Below are 17,171 nucleotides of genomic sequence, written 5' to 3' on the forward strand. Positions count from 1 at the left end.
GGTATCACAAGATATTCATAATGCCATCCCTGCTCTTCCATTCATCTCCCTTTTTAATGCAAATAAGATTGTAGGCACTCCAAAGATCTAACTTAGAAAAAACAGAAGCAGAGAATTTGCATTCAATTTTGCCAATATGAATTAATGCTGGCGGTAACAGAGGTGCGGAGTCTAGCAAACCCCTGGTATTTGCCAGAACCCCTAAATGAGATTTGAGCTTTGCTGCTGGTGGGTTCACAGGTTGCAGCTCTCTGCATTGCCTCCAAGTGTGAGAAGCGGATATCAGCAGCAAGATGGGTCTGTTCAACATAGCCGGAACTGGTACACAAACAGACTGCAGGCTGCCAAATCAGCAAACAGAAGGAGTGTCAGAACAAACAAGGTCAGCAGCAATCAGATATAAACAGTACCAAACTACAGGCAGAAGAGAAGTCAGGACTAGCCCATGTCAAAATACACAGGAAAATACACAGGAATCAGCCACAATATGAACAGGAATGGTGGAGCAAAGGTATGGACCTAATACTCTGGCACAGGTCTGTACACAGAGCAGGTTTGAATAGTTGAGCTGATGAATAAAATGGGTCACGGGTGACAGCAAACGACCACAGCTTCAGTGCTACTCTTAAAGGGCCATGTGCCTTCTGTTGTATAGAATAGGATTGTGGCACAGGGTTCTTTGCTTGGAGCAGAAGGAAGAGTAGAGTGAGAGTGCCAAACAATGGGTTTGAAAAGTAACATCCGGACTTCCCTGCTCTAGCAGGCTTACCAGGTGAACAGACCCATGAGCAACTTCGAATAGAACAGAAGTTCTCAGCAGTCTGGCAAGTCGTGATAATGTGTGCCACAGTGGTGTCTAGATCTCAAGACCTGAAGCAGGAGTCACACAGGACTCTACACCAAGCTAAAGAAATCCTAGAACACCCTGTCGCCCCTGCAGGTCTTTTTAAGGGGTCCAATTTTCCAATGTTGGGAATCTCATTCTTCAGGGTTATCCACAAGTCAATGAAGCTGCGATTGGCTGGGAGGCAGTATTTGGATAGAGATTGGCAGGGACCAGGATTCTCTCCATGTGTAGTGCTTCCCTGCTAAGCTGGTGCCTCACTGTCTGTTAAAGTCCAGTGGAGAACAATGGTTTGCCCGAACTGGTTAATGAGATTCCCAATCCCTGTTGATGAAGAGAAATTCATTCTTTTAACCCATTACAAGCATTTTGTGACATTAATGGGGCTGAAGGAGCTGCTTACTTGCTGTGGATGTTATGGGCATGGGAGAGAATCCAGGAAATAGGGAATCCACAATTATTAAATTCCTAGTATTGTATTGAGTTAAACCACCTGGCTCTGTTTAAGAACCTAGTTTCAGTCTTATACAGTCCAGTTGATAGAAAGCCTGCACTTGCAAGGGGGCTAGACTAATTCCCCACTGAGGTGGTCCTTCTCTATTGGCTCCCACCTCATGTCATTATGGACATTATGCGCATTGAGCAGAGTGATGTAGAGCCAATGCTTACAGCGAAACTGTTATTTACCAAACTGTTGATATAACATTGCCATTAGGAGTGGGGTTCCTTTGGTGGAAGAGGCCGAAATTGCTGGCTAGGATGTGGAAGAAATCCACCCAGGCCCTCCTGAAATTGCTATATTTAAGGAAAATGTGCTTTCCATCTACTTTGCATGTAAGCAATTGTAGTATTTGAAAAAAACTGGAAAGCATAAATTAAATGTACAAAAACACATTTCTTGCATTCCAAAAAATGGTGTATTAATGAAAACACAATCCAAACGACACATGAAAAAATAAATTAAGCAAACAAAAAGGTTTAACTTCTTTGGCTCCTATGGCCATTGGTTCTAATGAATATGTTGTTTTTGTCCTGATTTGGCTTTTGGTTAACCATGATGTGAAAGGCAACAGTGTGGAAGAAGAAAAGGGCAGTGGGACAGCAGAGAGTTTAGTTGCAGCGAGTGGAGATTTAACAGATGACGGATTTGTTGCAGAGGTCGCTAGTGGGGAAGAGGAGACAATGGGGCAGAGGTTTCTTGCACAAAATAGGTTGGTTGGTTAAAAGTGTGGCATTGGGCAAATAATGAGTTTTGACCAAAAGAAGGTTGTTGGGAAAAACGTGTGGTGGGATCAAAACGGGGATTTGGGGAAAAGAGTACATTCGGGCTGGAGAGGGTAGCGGGGCTGCATGGTAAATTTGGTGATTATAAGTAGGGTAAAATGTGCCAGGAAAATGTGTCAGAGGGTGTTGTTTAGGGAAGTTTGTAGGATTTACAGGACTGAGGAATTGTGCTAATAAGGAAGGAGAGGAAACATGTGACATTGGGCCTGGAAAGTTGTTAGCTACATATTGGGTAACAAAGTCGGTAAAACAGGACAGAATATTTCCAATGTCGGTGAAAATGGGATTCATTATCATGTGGGAAGTGTCCAACTTGTGTTCGGTGAGGATAGTCCATATCTCCTAGGTTGTGCTCTGTAATATTGTGTTGGATTCGTAAATCTTGTGATAAAATTTGCGTAGTTTCTGCTGCCAACTGACCCCTGCTTCCTCTTCCGTCTGAGGTTCTTCCGCATAGGCCTCCTCCACCAGTTCCTCCTGAGCATCACCCTCATTTGCATTATCATCTAAAAAGAGTTTAGAGACAACCCCAGAAAGGTTACTTAATAGCATACAAGTCTTTGCACCATTTTAACCAATGTCATGAAAATTAAAGATATTTTTTTTGGCAGCCAATTTGGTGTTTATATGTAGTGATATATTACCTCAACATTTTGTTAAAAGTTTAGATAGCACAGTACCAACTAGCATATTTGATATGTGTGGACTGTTAATTTTTAAATTGCAAAGTGAAAGTAATCATTATTCTTTAACCCCATGGTCTGATTGCCCACAAGGGGGTAAATGTATCATAGTGTATCCCTTTACAAGGCAGCGCCGCTTTAAATTTAAGCTGTCATCTCACCGATTTCCGGCAACTTGTACAACCCGCACTATGATACATTTACCCCTAGGATGACTAGGTTGCAGGATAGGTGCCAAGGATATTTGTTTGTATTACAATTGGCAATTGCTAAGTATAACTAGATTAAAAGTGTTAAAATAAGCCAATCATTGCTGTAGGGATTTTATTTAGTTACGTAAAGCAAAATGTTGTCAATTTTGTAAACAATGTATTGTTCTTTACAATGTACCTGTGTGGGGTTAGAGGTTTCAATAGGTGTGGGTTTGCTCCATTGTCAATCCTGGCCACCTCTTGCATCAACTGTTCATCTATACAGGTCAATGACATGGTCTCCAGAGGATTGAATTCGAATTTGGCTGGGTGTGCCTGCAGTGGTTCCTCAACTTGTTATTCCAGTGATGCTTAAAGTCTTGCCACCTGTGTGAAATGTTCAAAGATAATAATGTTACAATGTATACAATGCTAAAAGATTTGAGAATATTTGTTTATATATTCAATATGCAGGATTTGTAGAGAGGGGTTTCCACTCCACGCTCGCAGTGGGCATGACCAGCATGCATAGGGTGTGAAAATAATTTTAGACAGTGCTTAGCTGTTCTTCAAATCTTCGTATCTCCATCATATACACGGGCAATGCTGCGTGCATTACTGTTAGGTGCATGCAGCTCTACCTTTTCAAGCAGAGCTGTGTGAAGCGGGACGTACCTCCCAGCTGTCCCTACAATTGGGATAAAGTACAAACTGAGTGTGCCAGTCCCCAAAATCGGGACTGACCCAGTATAATCAGGACAGTTGGCAAACTGTCCTGCTCTCTCCTACCTGTTCTTGCTGCTTTCACTACTTATTGCTGCTGCTCGTGTCCTAAGCTCAGTTGTGCTTCTCTGGATCTGGAATGTTGGGTCCCTGTTTGGAAAAAGGACAGGTACATGATATAGAAATCCCAGCAATGAGCGAACACAGTAGGCCTCCTTCCCCAAAGCAGACCTATATTAAATCAAAAGTGTACGTGTTACGTGTTACGTGGTACGTGTATCTGTGATTTTGTGAATACATTTTAATTTTATTTAATGTACCATGGAAGCGCCCCATATGCTTTTATCTTTTAGCTATTAAATTAATAGTATTTACATTTAATAAATAAACCTATTTCCTCCCAAACATTCAATAAATAGCATTCACTTTTAAGAAATAACTCTACTTCTCCCCAATCTCAGCCACACATTCAATTAATACCTCCCAATCCCCCAGCATTAAATGAATAGTCCCATCATCCCATCCTTAATAAGCCTGCCATAACCCCACTATTAAATTAAGTATCCTTTACAATCACACCACCAATAAATGTAAAGCTCCCATTCTCACCCTACTATGAAGTTAATATTTCACACTCCACCCACATAACATAAAATAAACACTCCTACTTTTACATTAAAATACCGTTTCACACCTCGCCCATGCTTATAGTAACAGCTACACACACCTTCTTCATCTAATGATGTGTCTTGTGTCCTATTTCTGCACACACCAGACATGCTGGCAGTGGGAGAGAAAGGGGTGGTGACACGCAGCAGGGGAAATAGAAATGTTTGCAATGCAGACAGAACCGACCTGCACACAAGCTGCAATGTGGCTGGTCCTGGGCAGGGTCCAGCCATTTCAAGAGTACATTGCCTCATACTGGAAAGGGATTGTGTGACTAGCTAGCAGTAGGGTCGCATAAAACTTTAAATACTTTGGGTTGTTCATGTGAATTGCTTGAACTTCAAGAGTTGCTGTTTCTACCATCCTGATATTCCTGAATAAAACTACAGCAAAGTGGTTACCTGTGTTAGCATCGTTTGTTTGGCATAATTTTCACAAGTGGTGTTATGATGAGATTTTAAAGGCAGATCCTGCTGTCCACCCAGGAAACAAATCCACGGTGGTGACTGATACAAAATCACTCCAAATGTATTTGCTGCAAATGTGGACAATGTATAGCAGATGGAAATCTTAATCACAAAGCAACTGTATAAAACTATTTGATGGTTGCAAGTGTGATTTACAGGAGACATAGAACCGTTTTAACAAACAGAACTGTTGCTTTCCTACAAGCCAAAACACTAGTATGAAGGATTTCTTGAGGGCTTTGGTAAATGTGGTCACTACACAGCAGGCACAGCAGGCCTAAATGCTGCAGGTTGCAGAGACCCAGATAGAAAATAATTTGCTCTTGCTTGAAGAGCTAGCTCAAGTGAGGCAGGTACACGATGTGTCTGGGGTATCTGTCTTGCATAAAATGACCTCCTTGGATGATGTGGTGGCCTAACTGTTATCTTTGAGAGAACTGCCACAAGAGTTAATTGGCCACCAGGAGTCTGGGCAGAAAAGTTAGCACCGTATTTGAGCGGTGAAGCTCAGCAGGCTTATGTTGCTTTATCTGACGATCAGTCTTCTGACTATCAGCAAGTAAAGGCTGATATATTGGCCCAGATAAGAGTGATGGGACTGGGAAGAGCTCAGTACTACCATGACTGTTGTTTTCGCAAGAGTAAAGTAATTCGTTCACCGCTGACAGAACTTCCTATAATATTAAAAAATAGATTACAGCCAAGTAACGGTTTGCCTGGGCGTATGGTGGAGATACTAGCAATTGATCACTGTGTCCATGGGCTCGACCAGAGCTTACATAGATGGGTGCTACAAGTGGACCTGCAGTCTTAGGAGAAGCTTGTTATGGAGATAGACCATTATTCTGCACTACCACACATGTCTAAGGCTAAGTTTAAAGTGCTATGAATCCATAGAACTACTGAGAAATTTGAGCATATTTGCCTTCCCATTACTATAAAAGACCAAACAGTTGAGGTAGATAGCTCCAAAACTAACATACCCCATATCCTGAGAAGAGAATTTCCCCTGTTCCAGGAGTTTCCTACGGACATGATCCGGCTGGACACGTTCTCTAAAGATACAATGGTTGAAAGTCTATCCTGTCCAACTCTTGTTGGATCCAGGAAAAGAGACATCAGAAATGTCGCTTAGGAATGCTAAATACAGGTCCACAAGCACTACTTATTCAAATTGTTACTCAAGGAGACATAAGGAGCAATTGATTAAATCATTTGTCGGTGACACTGTCATGGAAATTTTTTTGCCACCAGAGGAAGCTGAGGACTTGTCCTCAATTCTAAAGCACATTTCATTTCAAGACTTGATCAACATAGTGATGATACCCTAGAAAATGTCTTGAGGTTGGGGTGAATGGTGCCAGCCAGTGGCTAGTGGCTAGTAAGGGGATTGAATGTCTAACTAGCTAGCAGGGCGCATGTAATTGTAAATACTTTGATTTGTTCATGTGAATTGATGGAACTTCAAGAGTTGCTGTTTCTACCATCCTGACATTCCTGAAGAAACTACAGCAAAGTGGTGTTAGCACCGTTTGTTTGGCATGCTTTTCACAAGTGGTGTCATCATAAGATTTTAAAGGAAAGCCAGATCCTGCTGTCCACCCAGGAAACAAATCCATGATGATGAGTGATGAAAAATCTGATTTCTCCAAATATATTTGCTGTAAATGTGGAAAATGCATAGTTGTTGCAATCTTAATCACAAAGCAAATGTAGAAAATTGATGGTTGCAAGTGTGATCTATATGTGACATAAAACTGTTTTAAAAAATAAAACTGTTTAATTTATGCTTAGAGTAGCAAATATCTTTTTGAATGCTACAAGTAGAGCAATAAACATTCATTACAAATATATTTGCTGCAAATGTGGAAAATGTATAGGTGATGCAAACCTTAATCAAAAAGCAAATGTTTAAAACTGTTTGATGGTTGCAAATGTGATCTACAGGGGACATATAACCAAATTCTCAAGCAAATTTTTTGCTTAGGGAAGCAACATTTTTTATAGAAGAATGAGACAAGTAGGTCCTCTGGTGAAACAACACTTAGAGGATGCCCAGGAGCATCAGCAAGGCATTATTACACTCGGGCAGCAGTCCGTTCTTTCAACCCGGCGACAAAAGTTAGTTCTTGTCTTCATCCTGGAAACTAAGATCTTTGCACACTGGCAGGGACCTTATAAAATCTTAGAATGAGTTGGCCCAGTGAACTATAGAGTCTGCCAGTTGGGTAGAAGGCGGGACGAACAAATTTATTAGGTCGATTTACTAAAACCTTGGTATGAGGAAAGTCCTGCATCTTTGATGCTTGCCTTTAAAACAGAGAACATAGGGCCTTGTACTCACCAATAATTTCAAAGACAAACTTCTGATGTAGAAAATCAAGTTTTTAATATCATATGATGTGGTTAGAACTCACAAAATTGCAGGGCTGAATGAGTGTTACAGCTCTTATATAGGGCATGCAGGTGCATTCTCCTGCAATTACCTGTGTATGAATGGATAGTCGTTGTCGCACCCCTAATTGTCTGGATACTGTTATGGCAACCAGTGCGGCATAAACTTGTAGATCTTTTAGTAGAAGAGGTCTTCACATTCAGCAGCCGCCTTTCCCGTAGAGAGACTAGTTATGCTCATAGGAACTCGGATGCTCCCAGGACTTAAACTCAGTGTAGTACAAATTTAGGTTCACATGGCAGCGCACAGGAACAGGAGGTAAAACATGGAGTAGAGACAGGCCAGAGATCTGTGGACTGGACAGAGCACCGGTGGAGATGTCAGGCACAAGCAGGGTCTGGGTCACAGGCAATGGTTCAGAGTCCGGGTACAGGCAGAAGGTCAGGGTCACAGGCAATGGTTCAGAGTCCGGGTACAGGCAGAAGGTCAGGGTCACAGGCAATGGTTCAGAGTTCGGATACAGGCAGAAGGTCATACACAGAGAAATCAATCCAAGGTTCAACACCAAAATAGCACAGGAGCAGGCAGTACTACTGAGACAAAACACTATAACAGGCAGTGAGGCTTAGTCCTCACTACCTTAAATAGTGTCAATCAGAGCAAGGCCCTGCAAGTGCTCCCAGGTTTTTGCATAAAAAATTACTGGCACAGTTGCCAAATGAGAAAGCAGAGTGCCCAGCTGCTAAACTAAACAGCCATGATTTGGCTGAACCTAGACAGCCCTGCGCACACGCGCCCGGCTGGTTGACAGCTGGCCGGGCGCGGCGGCAGTGAGCCCAAAGCGTCCCGGTTGTTGCCTAGGCAGCTGGGAAGAGGAAACCGGTAGTGACACCCTGGTCGTCATGGAGATGGCCGGAACGTCACTCACAGAAGCCCGAGAGTTTGATAACTTAATAATTGAAATGTGAGTCAGTCATATTACATATGGTATTGAAGGGATCCACAAGTGATGTGCTATGCCCATATGTGCACTGAGAAAGTATCAGTGGGCAGCATGTTGAAAAGTCTCATTCATGTGCAAACATGCTTGTGAGAACATTCGCCTGTGTGGGTACTAACCACTCCAATGGATTGCCTTGACCGAAGCTCAGTACATATCCAACAAGGAATAGAACTGTACATAGCATGGCCATCCTCAGGCGCCTGTGGTTACTATTTACGCACAGGCGTACTGTTGTACAGCTACAGCAGAGGTGGAGTGATTTAAGGAGGAGACAGCCCAATTACCTGGCAAATTTGAGGGCATATATTAGTAGATGTAGGTTTTGTACTAATTGCAAATCCTAATTCTTAAATAAAAAATACTGTTATATCTAGCACATTATAATGCAATATGGCTTGTAAAATCCTTAATTGAACAAAGTACAAGTCCTGCTATCTAAGAGTGATGTTTCTGATTCACTATGTGATTAATATAAATCTCCCCAAGCCCATCTAAAAGTGGTGTAGAGGTGTGTTTATTCTTATGTGTTTTAGCACTTTCCCGTGTTGCATGTTTATCCAACAGATCCCCAGCACTCCTGAAACTGTGGAGGCAGGCCACTTCAGGTTCAACACTAATTTGCAAGGTAATTTTTTTTTAGAATCTGTTTTTTAACACACTTTTTAAAATCTGACCTCCTAAAAATAGAATTGTTTGGGGATGAAAGTAAAGGCCTGTTTAATTTTTATAAACATGCATGCACCAGATAGTTTGGACTTAACCAAATGTTTACCTTTGAAATCTGCAAATTTGAATTTGTGCTGTAAGGGCTGCCTCTGCCCCTGCTGAGAATATCAGATGTGACTTTTATAGCCATAGCACTTAGAAAAATAATGAAGAAGTTTGATTGTTAGTTTTGTTTAAAACAGACTTAAATAAAGGCTTTAATTGATGTACTACCAGGCCTTAGCTGGGACATGTCTGGCTCACCTGAAAAATATTCAGTAATTAAGCATAGTCTGTTAATCGTATCTGACCCACTATGTGAATTTTATTTTCTGCCCAGGTAAAGTGCATAAACTAAGTGTTGTGTGTTTATTGTTCTTAAGGGACTGATTTGACAATGTTTTCTAATGGAGATACATTAAATTCTCTTTTATTTTGAGGATAAGAGAGAAACAGACACCATTTTAGGAAAGAGCTAAATGTTTGTAATTTAATCCAACAGAGTATGACCAAACTGTCAGCTGGAGCAAAAAGGAGGTGCGGCAAGCATTATTTCATGAAGGAAGAAAAACATTAAGGAGTTGCCTTTTCAAGCATGTAGGTATCTATAGTTAACAATGTTATTCCTTTTAAGTTATTGGGGAACCTGCATTACAGATAAGGCAACAAATAGTATATTTTACAGCTTGAAAGTACAGGTGTGTACAAACTACACAGTCAACTAATATTTTGTTTCTAAATGGCCTAAGGTTGATTGTTTTTCTTATATTTTAAACAGATAAAGAAGACAACCATTATGGGTTCCAGCATGACCTGCCTTTGAACACCTCTAACCAACGGGATTAAACCAACAAAACATTTGTTTATATATTGTTTTTGGTATTTTTACAAAGGAGTTTGTATTTTAAGTTTGTTTTCATGTTGTGTTTCATTTGATTACTGAAATTGTGTTTATAAATAAATATTAATATTTTATTTTTGCAATACTCATTCTCTTGTAACTCTCTGCTACTTTGGATACTGTTGAACACCCTCTTCTCCTACACATCCTTGACTCCAATGTCCATCGAGACACAGCTCTCTCCTGGGTCACTTGCTCCCTCTCTAACCGCTCCTGTAGTGTACCCACCTCTGGCACATTCACCAATCCACTTTCAGGGATAGATTTACTAAACTGCGGGTTTGAAAAATTGGAGATGTTGCCTATAGCAACCTATCAGATTCTAGCTGTCATTTATTTAGTGCACTCAACAAAATGACAGCTAGAATCTGATTGGTTGCTATTGGCAACATCTCCACTTTTTCAAACTCGCAGTTTAGTAAATACACCCCTCAGTCTCTTTAGAGGTCTCACAATGCTCCTTTTTTTGCTAAATGTTGTACTTTAATATTCTACATCTCTAGTCTTGGGGTACTAATTTGGTAAATTTGCCTCTAATACCACCTCTACACCGAGGACATCCAAATGTACATTGCTTTCCTTGACCTATTTCTTTCAGCACTATCTGTTTTAAACCACTGTCTTTATGCATTCCCCCCATGGATGTCACAAAGATAGCTAAAGCAAATCATGTTCTATAGAGCTCATTCTTGTCCGTCATGCCAGAGTCAGCAAGTGGCCTCCAATCCCACTCACTGTCAACACCACTATACTCTCTTTGTTGCCTAAAATTTAATTCCTCAGTAAGTTTGAAGAGGATTGGAGGACCAGATTCATGAGGTAAATTAGGGTCCAAAAAACGTATTTCTTTGAACCTTATCAAAACCATATCACAAAGTTATGTTTTAAATTACAGACACATATTTTAAACCATAAGTAAATTACTGTCTGCTTTTTGTGGTAGTTACCTCAAAATGTTACACTTTATTTCTACACTTACATTTACAACGCAGCTAGGACAAAACCTATTACACTTTTAAATTTAGTGCCTGTTATCAGGTGCCTGCAATTACAGGTTCCTATCATAAAGTGGCAGTAATTGCAAATAACGGAATACATTTCCCATCTATCCGCTCCCTCTGTGCTAGGATACGATGAGTGAATGACAGGCAGACATTTTGCACACAGGTGTAGAAAAGATCCGCGAGTGACGTGAGCTCGCTCACACGTGCTCTGAGAACCAATCATAGAGCAGATACAGAGACAAAATGAGGGCAAGTACTTTTTACTCAGCGTGAGCTGCGGGTCCTTGCCCAGGGAATGGACAGTATGCCCACAGGCAGGTATATCTCCAACGAGATAAAATTGCAGGCATACCAGTGGCTGAGCTGCTACATTTGGAGGTGATTTCAGCGCAGGTGCTCCATCGTCCATCTGCAGAGGCGATGGAGTGATCTGGAGCAACCTCAGCTTCTACAGAAGCTACGGCAGGAGATTGAGAGAAGCAAGTTATCTATTAATGGTGTAAAATAGTGTTATCCACATACTTGTTTAATGGGGATTTTTAAAATTTACCAAATGTCATCATCATCATCACCATTTACTTATATTGCGCCACTAATTCTGCAGCCCCATTGAGGCTTACAGTCTAAACTCCCTAACACACACACACACACACACACACAGAGATAGACAGACTAGGGTCAATTTGTTAGCAGCCAATTAACCTACCAGTATGTTTTTGGAGTGTGAGAGGAAACCGGAGCATCCGGAGGAAACCCACGCAAACACGAAGAGAACATACAAACTCCTCACAGATAAGGCCATGGTCGGGAATTGAACTCATGACCCCAGTGCTGTAAGGCAGAAGTGCTAACCACTATGCCACTGTGCTGCTACGATCACAGTTGTCCTAAGCTGATTAAAGCATATTAAAAGTCCTTACTCAAATACCTCCTCTAACATGTCTCCATAATCGGTCACTATTTAGATTCTGTAATTATTTTGCAGGAAAAATACAAAAGTAATGTAGTACTTGTCTTTACATTTTAAATGTCACCTAAGCCAAATCCAAGATTTGCTACAGGCCATCTGAAAGTGTTTTGTGTCTCTAATTTTTGAGGTTTTTTTTTAAAGACACTCAATTATCTCTGTTGCTAAATGCATATTTCACAATGTCAGCTGACATTATTATATGACTACATATAGGTAACTGTGAAACAGGGAGAACATTTTTAAAGAAACTAATGTGTTATATTTATTCCAACAGGCCTTCAGAGACGTGCCGACCCAGAGGACAGGGTTGAGGAGATGGAGGAGGTGACGGAGTCAGCAGAGGAGGTTGAGGAGGAGCCGGAAGAGGTGGAGGAGGCGCCAGAGGAGGTGGCGAAGGAGGTGGCTCTGGAGGAGGAGGTGGCTGCCACGCAGGCGGTGTTGGAGGTGGCAATGGATGAATGTAAGTATTGAAATTAAACTCTTTTCCTAATTGTATTCCTTTTGAGGCACATTTATGTTGAGCACAAATCATGATTAACCACATGCCATTTTCCAAATTGCTAGTTATCCATTACACAGTTTTCTACCATGATGGACTTAACAATATTTTTTGTGATTCAAGTAAACCCCACCTTCGGCCACCACACAAATGTGTATATATAAATAAATCTACCACACAAAAGTATTAATCCTCTACCTAGTTCTGTGTTTAGCGTACCATTAACCTTTAGCATACCATTAATCTTTTCCAACAATGTAAAGTTAGGTAACACTTCATGCCTCTGCTGATCCCATCAAGTGGGGTAAACAAAGTACACCATTTTGAAGTAATATATGTTGAACAATTAGCTAAGTATGTGTTTTATTATTTTTTATCAACAGCTCAAGACACCCAGGCTGGGGGTGAAATCCGAAAAACCAAAGATGAAATCGTGCATGACATCCTAATATATTGCAGAAAAATGTAAAAATATTCCAAATTATTAAAACAAATTACTATATTGCAACAAAATTATTAGTTTGCCCAAAATTTTTATAATGTTGTATTTTAGAATATTAATGTTTAAAAAATTGTTATACAATTTTTTTTTTTTTAAGTTTTGTGTGTGTCTTTTGTAATGTCATTTAAAGAAATGTGTCAAGGTTATTTTAGCCAATAACGGATGGACATTTAGAACATGCCTTATTATTTAAGTTACATTGATCCCTTTGCACTACATCATAATTTCTTTCATCATTTATTTATTAATGATGGCACAAGCAATTCTTAGGCGCTGTACAAGGAACACAGTCCCTGGCCCAATAGAGCTTGCAGTCTAACAATCCCCAAACACACACACAAACACACTCTCACAAGCATTTTGATTGATGAAGTCAAATGGAGTTCAGGAAGAAAAAAAACCCGAGAACGTACAGGGCAAGATTCATTAGGAAAAGTCAATAGTAGGAATAACTTGGTCAAAGCATGTTTGATTGCAGGTACATAGAAAAAGTTGGTATATATTTATATTTTGGATAAGGCATGAATAATGCTAAGTTAAGGTATTTATTTATTTAGCACTAGTTCTGTACTTAATATAAATTATTTTTATTATTATTATTATTATTATTATAGATTTGTAAGGTGCCAGAATGCTCCGCAGTGCCATACAGTAGGGAAAACAGTACATACATAATAAAGGGACATACAAGGTAGACAAAATAAATGCAGACATGAAAACAAAGGCAATGAAGGACCCTGCTCGTTAGAGAGCTTACATTCCAAGTGGAAGAGGGCACAGCTGAAACAAGAGGTGCAAATAAATATGTTGTTGTTTTAAGAATGAGATTCATGTGTACAGTCATGGGCAAAAGTTTTAAATATGACACAAATATTATTTTCCACAAAGTCTGCTGCCTCATTTTTATGATGACAATTTGCATATACTCCAGAGTGTCATGAAGAGTGATAAGATGAATTGCAATTCATTTCAAAGTTCTTCTATGCCATGACAATGAATTTAATCCCAAAAACAACATTCCTACTGCAATTCAGCCCTGCCACAAAAGGACTAGCTGACATCAGGTCGAGACGAGGACACGGCTGGAGATCACTCTGTCATGCTGATTGATTTAGAATAACAGACTGGAAACTTTAAAAAGAGAGTGGTGCTTGAAATCATTGTACTTCCTTTGTTAACCATGGTTATCTGCAAGGAAATGCGTGCAGTCATCATTGCTTTGCACAAGGCAAGGATATTGCTGCTAGTAAGATTGCACCTAAATCAACCATTTATCGGATCATCAAGAACTTCAAGGAGAGAGGTTCAATAGTTGTGAAGAATGCTTTAGGGCACCCAAGACCATCCAGCAAGTTCCAGAACTGTCTCCTAACGTTAATTCAGCTGCTAGATCGGGGCACCACCAGTGCGTAGCTTGCTCAGGAATGGCAGCAGGCAAGTGTGAGTGCTTCTGCACGCACAGTGAGGCAAAGACTTTTGGAGGATTGCCTGGTGTCAAGAAAACCAGCAAAGAAGCCACTTCTCTCCAGGAAAAACATCAGGGACAATCTGATATTCTGCAAAAGGTACAGGGATTAGACTGCTGACGACTTGGGCAAAATAATTTTCTCTGATGAATCCTGTTTCAGATTGTTTGGGGCATCTGGAGGAACACTTGTCCGGAGAAGGAAAGGTGAGTGCTAACATCAGTCCTGTGTCATGCAAGTAAAGCATCCTGAGACCATTCATGTGTTGGATTGCTTCTCAGCCAATGGAGTTGGCTCACTCACAATTTTGCCTAAGAACACAGAAGGTACCAAAACATCCTCCAAAAGCAAATTTTCCCAACCATCCAAGAACAGTTTGGTGACGAACAATGCCTTTTCCAGCATGATGTAGTACCTTTCCATAAGGCATAATTGATAACCAAGTGGCTCAGGGATCAAAACATCGAAATTTCAGGGTCCATGGCCAGGATAATCCCTAGACCTCAATCCTATTGAGAACTTCTGGTCAATGCTCAAGAGACGGGTGGCCAAACAAAATCCCACAAATTCTGACAAACTCCAAGCATTGATTAGGCAAGAATGGCGGCCATCTGTCACTATGTGTCCCAGAAGTTGATTGACAGCATGGCAGGACGAATTGCAGAGGTCTTCAAAAAGAGCGGTCAACATTGTAAATATTGACTCTTTGCATAAACCTAACATACTTGTCAATAAAATCCTTTGACACTTATGAAATACTTGCAATTTTTCTTCAGTATACCATAGCAACATCTGAAAAAAAAGGTCTAAAAACACTGCAGTAGCAAACTTTGTGATAACCAAGACTTGTGTCATTCTCAAAACTTTTGTCCATGACTGTACACACTATACACAATATACCTTCAGATCAATGCTCTTTATCTGTTCCAAGAGCATTGCAGTCATTTATAGAATGTTATGAAACTGAGACAGAACCCACAGCAGGATCAGATGCTTGATGTTCTTGATAGTGCCCCTAAACTCATTTACACATGTAAACCCAGTCAGAATGGATAGCCACTGTTTAATTCATTTTAATACACATTAGTATAGAGTGTCTTACGATGCTTTGAACTTCCCAATGGCAATAAATTAGATATTGCTTGCACTTGCATTATCAGTATCATAGGGCAATTTATTATATTTTGCAATTAATAAACCTTACAGGAATCCAATTACCACCATGTCATGAAGTACGTATACACCATATTTAAATATACATACTGGAATTCCAACAATGTTGCAGATTCAAGTTTAATTGTGACTAAATTTGTTTCCAATGTTTCAATAAGATACCCGTTCTTTGTTAAACATGAGCATACTTAACTGTGAGGATATGGGGACTGTGCATCCTACATGTTTCCAATAAATCTGGCACAGCTAGTGACATAATACCAGATATTTGGGGTTGACGGATACATAAGGGTTGTAGAATTAGCGAACAATGATATTTTATAGATTGAGAAAATAACTGGAAGCAAAAACTTTGCCCTAAGGCTTGAATCATCAGCCAACTTCCAATCTTTGTTCATTAAGGACAGAGGTAAATAATTGCCCTGTGGTATATGGGATGTGATCTCTGCTTGCATTTGCTTTAGGTATTTTTCCCCAAAGTCAGCAATTGTACCCATCTTTCATATCTCTGACATTCCATGATCCATCAGAGCAAAATAATGTTTGCACTACAAATAATTGCTTGCTATTTCATTCTGGTTAATATCTCTTGGATTAAAACTTTCACCAGCTGTCTAAATGTTCTACTGTAGATGAAGGGAGTTATGCTATGCCAAATATACATTTTACTCTGCACAGTGCCCTTATAACTTCAATGCTACCATTTCCCTGTACGGAGAGTCCACTGAAGGGGATGACATAGGAGACTTTGGAAGAGGTTTATAGAGGTGGCCCTAGGACAGATATTAGAGTGACATGGAAGGAGACCCTTGTCTTGGACACTGTTAGACACAACCATCAATCCTGGAGGCATTCCATATGGATCATATAAATGGGAGACGCATTGGAGCAACTGAGGCATCAATGTCAGGATCATTGACCCAGAGATGAGACAGGTGCAAGCTGCTTACAGGTTTGATACTCATATGTTTCTAGAAGAAGGGAAATGACTGGATGAATTTCTATCCAGAGTCCAGGCATGGTGGTAGCTGCAGCAGTGGGAGACTCAGCTCCAAAGAGCTTATATCCAGATATGAGGAAATACCTGAAAGAAGCTCTGAACAGCAGATACATCTATCATCTTGGTTACAGGTAACCTCAAATAACAACATTTTATCTACTTATAGCTAAATTGTCTTTCCAATTCTGCAGAGTGCATATACACTACAGAATTGGAATGACTTAATTCCATCATTGAATGAGATTTTTAGTTCAGTTTAAAAATCTAGAATCTTAAACAATATAATGGGCATTGGAAGGATAATAGTTCCTTGTTGTAGCATACACACTACTGTGATATCAGGCCAACCTGTCCATTATTGTCTGATTGGCTCAATAAACAGCTGCAAAAACAGTAGTGTGTACCCAGCCTTATCACCGCTCTTACTAGTGATGATTAGCAAGTTCACGTCACACTGCAATCATTGGTGTTACTAATGCTAAGTTAACAGAAACCAACTTCATAGTCATACCAACTTGTTCGACATCGGTCACACTGCATAACAAACAACTCAGGCTTAAATACTTTACACTCCTCTCATAGCCCTAGCTTGATGAACATGTAACATTCCCACCTAGTCTTTATAGAGGACTTATCTTCAGGTGCTCTGATTAATTAGCCTCACTGCAGACACACCATCTCATCTTCTGTTA

This window comes from Mixophyes fleayi, chromosome 5 (assembly GCF_038048845.1).
Source record: "Mixophyes fleayi isolate aMixFle1 chromosome 5, aMixFle1.hap1, whole genome shotgun sequence".
NCBI classification, from domain to species: Eukaryota; Metazoa; Chordata; class Amphibia; order Anura; family Limnodynastidae; genus Mixophyes; species Mixophyes fleayi.